General features: G+C 45.6%; 1 long non-coding RNA gene across 1 annotated transcript; it reads right to left on the bottom strand.

Moving 5' to 3' along the window:
* Positions 1-3,999: 3,999 nt before the first annotated feature.
* LOC144164050 (uncharacterized) lies at positions 4,000-4,243 on the bottom strand. The gene is made up of 2 exons (XR_013321021.1): positions 4,157-4,243; positions 4,000-4,068 (listed from the first exon to the last, which is right to left on the bottom strand). It is a non-coding gene; the product is annotated as an uncharacterized LOC144164050 (long non-coding RNA).
* Positions 4,244-10,690: the final 6,447 nt, after the last annotated feature.

Raw genomic sequence — 10,690 nt, 5'->3', positions numbered from 1 at the left:
TTTGCGTAGCCACGTGAAATTTCAGGCAAGTGTGCTATGGTTTCCCGTTGTGGAAGTAACCCTCAGCAGTGTTTTATCATATAATCAACAAAAGAAAAACTATGCTCACGTCAACCTAAACACAACAGCACATCTGAAGAGAAGTCAAAAAGTCAAGGGGCATCAGTACAAGAACACAATCAAGGTTTTAAAATAAACTCCGCTGATTGGCCTCCTGCCTCGGGGCTAAGTGTCACAGACGGTAGTTTTCTTTTTTAGATGCGACGCTCAGAGCATCTCTTGTCGGCGGCCCTGTCCTTCCGGCGTGCGTCTGTTGTTGTCCGCGTGCGTCCGTTGTTGTTTTCCGCAGCCACTCTCCCCCTCTCCTCTCCGATAGCAAACACTCTCTCGCGAGGGGCATTGGACTGGATTCGATTGGCTTGGCTTGGCTTGGCTTGGATTGGCTTAGATTGGATTGGATTTGGATTGGATTGGTTTGGAAAAAAGTGGATCGTGTTGGATTGTGTTCCGTCATAGCCGCGGCACTCTCTCTCTCCGCGGTCTCCTCTCCTTCGGGCGCGCTGCGCATATAACCGGTGTGCCGCTCTCGGGCGGCCTTTCGGTCGACGGTTGCTCTCCGCTTGCGACTGAACCCCCATCAGCGTCGCATCACACGAGGGTTCCCACGAGGGGAGGTGGGCGTAATTTTTTTGGCTTTCATTTTCTTTTTTTCCTTTTGAAAATATTGCTCATCCTTTTATTTATTTTTCTATTGAATTAGGCGTGCAATACCTGGTAGTACATCAGAAGAGATGTTATTTCTAATTTTTGTTCATTGCCGCAAAATAGGTCCGTCACTTATGTTGCAGCCGCTAGACAGGCATTGGCTTCATTGTGCCCATCAGCAGCTGAGGTATAAACCTAAGGGCTACGTGAAAAAAATGAAGCAGGTACCATAGTATACTGCTGATGACCAACGGTGGCATGTTTACTGCGTGAACCCAATAACTCGGTCAGTTGGGCGAGCAGCATCGGTACTTAACACATTTCTGAATGCGTGCCAGGCGCTAGCGACAATGCCCAAGAAAAATATTCCTCGGGGTGCTTAAATCTCCTTGCAATCTCAGATGAATTTATGAATGAAGCATAAAAAAGCCTAAAAACAAAGGAGGAACAACACAGCATGTATGAAGCAGGTATGAATAACTTGGGAGAAAGAAAGAAAATATGTAATCACAACACCACAAATGAAAAGATTAGATAGATAATGCACTTCTAAGGTCAACTAGCGAACATGTTTCGGGAATTACACCCTTTGAGAACAATTTGTTCAAAAGAGAGGGCAGGGTGTGCTGGAGCAGAGAGAGAGAGAGAGAGAGAGAGAGAGAGAGAAACTCTTTATTAAAGATGAAAATGCAGAGAGGTTTGCCGACATCAGTTCGCCGGCATGCTACTCTGCGGGGAAAGGAAGAGAGGGAAAAAAGATCTGGGTGTAGTGAAGAAAAGGAGAGTAGTAGTAGAGAGAAAAAAAATAAAATATGATCCTTATCCAGGGTATTGAGTTTCAAGGTTCTTGAGATGGAGGAACGACTACAATATCGTGGACACACCAATGTCTTTTAGGAATTCGAAGAGCGCGGACACGATTTTGCTCTGAGCGGAGGGAGAGGGCCTTGGTCCAAGTACCAATCTTAATGGCAATGGTCCAGGGTGGAGGCAATCAATTTTATGTTGTAAACGACACGTATTCCAGTAATATGTGTTAACCAGTTTCAAGTGAACCACAATTATCGCGATATGGGCTTGATGTCTGGCCGATCCGATGTAGATAGGAATTTGTTAGTGCTGCATTAAGACGAAGTCTATGCAGCAACGTCTCCAAGTGGCGGTGTAGAGGCTCTGGCAGCCGCATTCTGACATATGGGTCTATGGAATATAAAAACCGTAATGATGCTGCTGCAAAGACCATAAACGGTTCCTTTCCGACAGAGCTATTGCCTTCGTCATTGTGGCGGCATCATGCTTCGTGAAGAAAATTTTCTTTCTTTTTCGCATTTGTAGGCCCCTGCCGGTAGCCTCGTCCGCTTTCTCGATTCCCATGATGCCGCTGTGGCCTGGAAGCCATTGAAAGATAACGCGATGTCCAGCGACGTATGCGAGACGGTGCAAATACTTTACGTCGCGCTGGACATGTTTGTGAAAGCTGAAACAGCTAGCGCGTTGTAAACTTTGAAGTGCTGCCCTCGAATCAGAGAAAACGGTCCAACATCTCGGCGGCTGTCGTAGAATGTATCGAAGTGCTTCTCTAATACCGTAGAGCTCCGCCGACGCAGGCGAAGTCGGTCGCTCAAGCCGAAATGACAATGCTTTTTCACTTGATGGAATGAAAATTCCCGAGGAGCTGCACTCAGGTGTCGCCGATCCATCGGTATAAATGTCAGTAGTAGCCGCGTAAAATCTGTTAATATGTGCAAGCCTCATCTGCAGCAGGCCAACTTAGGTATATGTTTTTTTAAGCAATTGCGGGTATGAATGATTTTATCCGCAGAGGCGTCAGATTCTAGGTCGGGAAGTTCCGTGGCATGGTCGGCGGTGCTTGAGTTGGAATTGAAAACAATACTTTTTATTGTTTGCCCAAAGCTAGAAGTCAGATATTAAACAGAAATACGGGACAAGAAATGGGTTTGTGCATGCAGCGTATGCCTCAAATGAACGCGGAGCGTTTCTTGGAGCCGTAGCAGGTCGAAGGGGAGGCAACCTGCTTCAGGAGTTGTTCAAGAACATGACGAGCTTTTAGTATGTCCGAGGCATTTTCTGAGGTAGTTATTCCTCGCCGCAAGGGCTCTGCTGCGTGCCAATCCCTCCTACGAACGTAATCCGGAAGTAGAAGCTGTGTTGTCCCTAGAACATCTTGTGGCTGCCTCTTCTTCGGCTTTGCGGCTTGGCTCCAGAGACCAACGAAAATGACTTCGTCCGACACCTGCGCCCTGAAACCGTTTATCAACGCCAATCTTAAGGCAAGTACAGTTTTCCAATGGAATGCACGTGGACTACGATCAAAGCTCACCGACTTTCGGCAACTTGTACATACATATCGGTTTCGTTTCATTGTCATATGCGAATCTCGGGTTGAAGATGACTTTAGATGAAAAAACTACCATCTACTACACTCGCAACGCTCTAACGGCGTAAGTGGGCTTTTTGCTGCCTTCCGCAATGACATGCCTGTAGCCAGAGTTGCCGTGCCTACTCATGAAACTGGAGAATACGTATGTGTCAAAACCATAATCGGCACTCAATATTTCACATTTATTGCTGCATACATAGAGCCAGGCAACGGTTTCGATGCCTCAGGGCTACAAAGTATAATAAGCAGCACGGCACCGCCTTACCTTACTTGCGGAGACTTTAACGTGCACCACGAGATCTGGGGCAGCGCATATACAAGTTCCCGCGGAGTGAAACTATCCGAGCTAATGATGAAACACTCTACCCTATTGAAAATGTGGAGTTGATGGAATCCATCCAACATCAACATGGTGGATTATGGTAATGGCATTAATGATGGCTTGTAGGCAGATGAGTGCATGCTGGCAGGGTGATGGCATGACGGCAGATGACTGCATGCTGGTAGGGTGATGGATGACGGCATGCTGGTAGACGTCGGTACGGCGGTAGCTGACGGCATGCGTCGGTAGCTGACAGCAATGGTAGCGTCGATGCTGGCAGGTTGAGTGACGGTATGACGGCAGATATGCGAAATTGCACAAAAATGATGACGACATGAAAAGGAAAGGTGGTATGCAATGCTAATTAAAAACTGGTTTCATTTCTTGCGAATAAATTTATGAAACAAGATTTGCAGCAAATAAGTAAGCTTGCCTATGCGTTTTGCTCTGTCCATTCATGTCGTGATCATTTTTCTGCTATCCTGCTACAATGCTCTGAAAACTTATCAACCATTTTATGAGAGCTTATAGGTGTGTGCTGGGGTGCTTAAAAATATTACACAAAACAAACTTGGTTTTAACGTTGAATATATTATCATTAAATATCAAATATGGTGACTATCTTCGAACAGGTGGGCAGCTGAAAAGAAAAAAAAAACTGAGTTACACACTAAAGCTTATACAATCCAGATCAACTCAAAACAAATGTATATTCACATTTCACATACCTCCTTAAACATTCTGAGATGGTCACTCCGATGTGGTCCCTTGCTTCTGCCCTTCCTCTTTGCCAGAAAAATAGAAAGCCTGCAGAAAAAGAACATTTTCAACAAATTAAGTGGAAACCATCCTGCTAGGACTCCCTTCAGGTCATGGAAGGGTGCTCTTGACCGGCACTGCTCTAAAAGGCATCGCATGGTGGCAATGCCTTTCCCGGGAAAGGATTTTAGTAAGACGCAAGCGTGCATGCATGCAACCGAGAATTTCAAGAGAACATGCGTTAGCAGCAGGTGGGAAAGAAGCAAAACACCCTCGTCTAGAAGAATTCTATGCTCAAAGCGCTGCCAGTGAATACCAGGCGCAAAAAAATGTAGCTTCAGGCGAGTGTGTTGAAGGTTAGCAACACGTTAAATTGAAAAGTGAAGAAGGCCAGATGACATTAACCTGGTTGGATGCATTGAAGCGACAAAAAGAAACGCACACAGTCTTGACATGAAAGTGCAGACTAAACGAACGCTTGCAAAAACTTCAGCAAACTTGTGATGAATTTAGAGAAAGTTCAATACTATGAGGACAACCGAGCTGTGCAAGCACTAAAGACCCTTTCGGAAGCCGCACAAGAACGAGAACGGGTGTGCCAAATTTGCCATGGAACCGATTATCAATAGTGATAAGGCGCGCTGACTAGACAGGAACCCACGTTGCGGCAAAATGTTGTGGAAGGCGACTTCTTGTAAAGGATACGAGCATGTGAGGGGCAAAAAACTGCTGAAGCTGCCGTGTCAAAGCACACTAAAAATCTTGTCGGACCTTCTGCAAGAGGCTCGAGTAATAAACCTAATAAAGGAACGGCTTCAAGTGGAGGGACAAAGCTTGCGGTCACTAAAAGAACCATACTGCAGCCTGATTACTGACGAAATGTCAATACAGGAAAAAGTAATTTATAGCTGCCAAGTCGACATATTTTCGGCCTTGATATAAGCTGTGAACCTTGAACCGGTGGTGCCACTGAATTAGCCTGCAGGCTCCTCTGGTTTGTCCTGCGGGGGCTTTCCACGGCTGACGTTATCCCCTTAGGGTATTTTTTTACCGGGAACAGGAAGCATGACCGGCTCCGTAACCTGAATTTTAGTGTGCTGAACTGTGTAAGAGGTGGGGTTCTTCATTATCCGTATTGTCACAGACAGCCACCAGACAAACAGCGCCATGTTTCTAGGCATGTCGGTTGACAACACACTACAACATCAGCATGTTTTGCTACATCCAGCGCGGCAAAATGACCCATCGTTCCTTTTATTTGACCAAACCACCTCATTAAGAACCTTAGAACAAATTTTCTAGAGAGAGAGAGGGGGATGTTTGATGGAATGCAGAAAGTTAGGGACTGTTTTGTTCTCAAGGCCCTCTTTAAGATCCAAAAAAAGTTGTCACTTGTGAACCCAGTTTGGCTCCTAAGCTGATCACACATTGAGCCGAACCTGGAAAAAATTAAGCTGTCCCACGCCTCCTTGATCTTTTCGCCTGTCGTCATCAGCAGCCCGAAGTTCATTCAGAAAAAGCCCAAAGGTCACGAACACGCTACAGAATCGAAAATTCCAGTAAAACAAGCTGAATAGTGCAATCGCATGTTAAGGACCATGCATCTACTCCTCGTAAATATGTGATTGCAGCCTGTTCAGCAAGGTGTCTCAAGTGAAGCATGACAAAGCGCAATAACACAACAGCCAAACCAAGAACTGTAGCGCGGATGGCTGATTGTGTGGCCACTTTCCGAATTGACGCCACCGCATCACCGATAGCGTGCACCACAGGCGACGCGGCGGAGGAAAAGAGAGCTATCGTTCTCACAGGCGGAGAGGAGCATTCGGCGGGCTGCACCAAAAGGGGGATATCAAGCAGCTGTGTCACTTCTAAATGTTGCATCATGTGCATCCTAGCTCTCTTTTTTACTAAGAACTCCCACCTTCGTGCTTGTGTTTCAGCAGTCCAATGTACAATGGCAGCAAAGGTCCATGTTAAACAATACATAAAGACGTTAAATACAATACATCAAAATTCACTGATTCCAAACTCGGAGAGCAAGGAATTGCTGAAATGAAGATGCCAACCAGCATATATATACAGTGCCATTGAAAGGCCAAAGCACTGCACTCTCGGTCAAATTAGGCAAGTTCTGGTAACTGAATTCCACAGTGCACGTCATAGCATTGCACTACAATTGTATAGAACTAGGTGCTCACTTATTGTAACCAACCTGAAAAACGGCCAGTCACATCTGATGAGAGGTCCATCCAGATAGGTCCATCCACCAAGTAGGGCATGCTAGCTGATCTCCACTGCAAGGTGTAACAGTCAGTAGCCTGCAAGATAGAAGTGAGTGGCAAACAACAAGCAAGTTGCATTAACCTTAATCCTTCAAAGTTCTAAATGCGATATTAAGGTGTCGAGCAAGGTGTTCTTCACACTCCAAGCGAAAATATGAGAACGTTAAAATACCACATTACCTGGATGTAAGGATGGCCGAAGTGACTATCACAGCATAGTGACAATGTCAACGCTCAACCTTCTAACTCAATTCTTTCTTTGGAAGTAGTGCCGTTCATTATGACCAGTTCATGTATGCGTAAAAAGGTGCCGAGATGAGCTCTCATTGCTATACGGCAAATTGCTTCCACGATTCTGTGACAAAGCGCAGACCTAAATGATGATAACGTTGCCTTAACAATTAGGGAGTGCCTAGCGTTCCGTCCAGCCGGAATGCTAAAAACTGCTAAAGTTCCGCCCAGACTGAACGCCAAATCAAAACCAGCCAATTAGCCGCCATTTCTCATTCTGGGATTTGGTGTAGTTGATTGATTGATTGATTGTGGGGTTTAACGCGCCGACGCAACGCGGGCGATGAGGCACGCCGTAGTGGAGGGCTCCGGATTAATTTTGACCACCTGGGGATCTTTATCGTGCGCCGAAATCTCGTACACACGGGCGTTTTTGCTTTTCGCCTCCATCAGAAAAGCGGCCGCCGCGGCCGGGAATCGAAGGATTTGGTGTAGTGGTTCCGCGGCTGACTACGAACGTTGTAGGCCCTGGTTCGATTCTCGCAACATTTTTTTTGTGTGTGTGTGGCTGTGGTTAGCGTTTTGTAATAGCGAAACCTCCCGCCCGCTTTACAATTCACGCGATGAGAGCAGTAGGTCTTGGTTTTTCACTCAAGCGGCCGAGCTGCTCCCGCTCGCTGGAGCCAAGGCCGACGTAGCCATCGCCAGTTACACCCGATCTCCTCTAATTATTACCAGTGATTAATAATTAACAGTGACTCTGGCTAGTCAGTGAGCGGAAGCGGCTTGGCCGGTTAGGTAAAAATCAAGACCGACTGCTCTCGCTGAAAAATTGTGAAGCGGGCGTCGGGTGGCGACTTGGAGATCTGTCCAGATTGAGCTAGAGTTAGTCCGATCATCCGTAATTATTAATAATGATTAATAATTATCAGTGATTCTGGCTAGTCAGTGAGTGGTAGCGGTTTCGCTGGATGGGTAAAAATCAAGAAAGACTGCTCTCAACGCGAGTTGTGTCTCCTCCGGACGGAACGCTATACACAGCCTAATAATTCTGCCAAAGGAGGCTGGAAAGGCTGTGATGAACTGCTGAACAACAATACAAGTGAAGCAATTTTGTTTTGTTTTTAGAGTCTCTTCTAGGTGATTGCAGCTTAAACCAGGTTCAATTCTCCTCCCACGCAGTGCTTGAAGCCCACATGTGTCGGTGCATGTTTTCAGCTGGTACCGTCAATATCATGGCAACAATTTTTTTCCTTCAAAACATAAATCTAATTAGTCCTTAATAATGGCCGCGATGTCTTAGGGAAGCATAGGGAACCAGATTTAAGGTTGTGCTCACATTGACATTAAACCCATTGAAACGATTTTCAAAAATGACAAACATTGGTATAGGTCGCAAAATTTGAAACATGACAATAATGCATTACTGCCAATAATGACAATAGCCAGTGCTTAAAAAATTATTGCGATGAGAAAGAGGTTATCCTCTTCTGAAAAATTAAGAAAAAACTTTCAGTGTGATCTAACCATCTAGAAAAGGCTGTTCTCCCATCTATTCTCTAGCGGCATATTTTCTAGAACTATATTTATTTACATCAAGTCGTGTTTTTAACAGAGTGTATTCTTTGCTGTGCAATTATCTACACAAGCTACTCGAAAGAGACCTTCCATTCCAGAGGAGACCCACTTTTTTTTTTGAAGCATTTGCTCTTGTGCGGGATGCCCTCATCCACACAATGAGAGCCCAATACAAAATTTAACTGAGCAACACGCGTGGCCGCGAATTATTCGGAGACGGTAGTGAATGTTGCAGTGCTTAAACGCTCCCCATGTGCGGCCAGCATTGCCTATGCCTCTGCACGAGACGCACGATACGCATGTAGTTTCGACGTGGTAGCAAAGTCGGGTTGAATGAACGTTTTTGGTGCTACTGATACACATGCACAAACATATATGCGATTATCGAACGATTGGAACACTCAAACATTCACTGCACATGCGGAGCTTGCGAGTGTGACGCCAATTTCAGCCATCGTACCCTCAATCTGAACGCAGAGAGCCTTGTTTGTACCAGTGCACTTTACTGAGTGACCGCTTTGAAAAATGACAATCCCTGCAGTGTAGTGTAGACTGCTATGTGCCTCGGCTAAAAGTTACCTAAAGCGTACCACTCCAGTCCAGGTACGAAAAATGATGCGAAGAACAATTTGCAATTCCTTAAAAAGAACTACCCACCAAAAAAAAAAACTTGCGAACTCAACCTGGAGCGGTCGACCGTGCGTATTGGCGATCGGTTGTTGCGAGCAACAAACCGTTTAGCCAACGTAGCAGTATGATCCTACTTCGCTCAACAAAAAGCCTACAAACGGCACAAACAATAGGGCTCTTGGATTTACAGACTCGAATTGGAATTCCGCCGGAGTCCGATGATTCCCCGAAGCCATAAGGATACACAAGAAAATCGAATGCCTGACTGCTTTCAGGGAATCGGTGGTGAGTCCGGGACTGTAAATCGAACAGCCCTACTGTTTCTAGTCCCGTATGCAATATCCGCGGTCGAAAGGCAGATCTACGTAACCCTCAAAATCAGTCGCTGTCAAAAAACATTAGGGCTAACCGACGACGCAAACGTCTAACACGGAACGGAAGAGCCCTGCCCTGTTAAATACACAAGTAAAGTGCAAAAAGTTGACTAGTCACTTACCTTAAATCACAGGCGACATATCTTCGTCGAAACAATAATCCGATGTCTTCAAAACAACCACAACAAAGCCACTCGACAAGCGCGTACATACAACTCCACCGTCTCGGCGGCCAGGAAGAAAGGAATGCGGCGGCGTGATGGCGTGGCGATGTTGCTGGATGGAGCAGTGGAGTACTGAGGCCGGGGTTTCGGTTTCGGCTGTGCCTGGTGTTTTCGTAACGCAGTCCATACACGGCGCGAAGTGAACAAAATGCGTCGAAACAAATTCTGGCTTGAACATAGATACATAAAGCAATGTAAATAGAAAGATAAGGTTGCCATACCCAGCAAAAAGTTGAGTTTGTTGGGCTATCCTGTATATGAGCGATTGAGTTGTAGAATAAACCTCCGACATCACTTTGGGGGAAATCACTTTTGGTTAAAAACTACCAAGAACAGGCACATTTTTCGTTTAAAAAAATCATATCGTGGTGTCAGCAAAAAAAAAAAAAAGAAACAGACCACCGGAGGATCGAACCACCAACTTTGCAACAAAAAACGAGCGCGTTATCACTGCACCACCACCACAATCGGAATTTATGTCCGAACAAGTGCCATTTAGTTGGTTTGTCAATCTGAATCGCCCATGAATGCACAAATATTGTGAGTTATGTTTACTGCTTCTCGTATATAACCCATTCCGGCAGTCATACCGTTTCTTGGGCACGCACCAGTCTCCAAAACAAGGCTCACCTTGAGAAGTGTAGCCAGCTATCTCAACCTAAAAGAGATATCGCACATCCCCGTTCTCCCCGAAGAAAGCCAACGTAGCTATGAGTGAAATGGCATAGAGTGAAATGGCATGCGCGTCCGGAATTAAAATTATGTTGTGTAATAATACCGTGCTTGGATCTGTCTCAATTTAGCTGATTACAACTAAGGAGGATCGGCGAAGCGCTAGACCCGTAGTCTGCCGCGTACAATTTAAGCCATGCCACGGACGGTTCTGTCCGCGGGCTCAGCGCAGCGAAAATGAACACGTACGGTTTGACGGTTTGACCCTGTCGCAGCGAAAAAAAGCTGCCCATGTTTTCAACGTAACGGTCGGCACTGCCATCCTTACACCGAAAACGGCGAATAAAGGGCATACAGTTTCATACCAGCCCTCCAAGTTCTGGCTTAAAAACAAGAAGCGCTAATCAAAGTAGCTTTTCTCTAATATGCCAAGTTTTCAGCAGCACCTTATCAAAAATGCAGTTATTGTTTTTCTTCTCGAAATTCCCAATGCCACCGCTATGTTTCTG

The sequence above is a fragment of the Haemaphysalis longicornis genome, unplaced genomic scaffold (assembly GCF_048455015.1).
Source record: "Haemaphysalis longicornis isolate Haplotype H1 unplaced genomic scaffold, Haemaphysalis longicornis Haplotype H1 scaffold_13, whole genome shotgun sequence".
NCBI classification, from domain to species: domain Eukaryota; kingdom Metazoa; phylum Arthropoda; class Arachnida; order Ixodida; family Ixodidae; genus Haemaphysalis; species Haemaphysalis longicornis.
The sequence above is the reverse complement of the archived record's forward strand: the minus strand, read 5'-3'. Positions and strand labels throughout refer to the sequence as shown.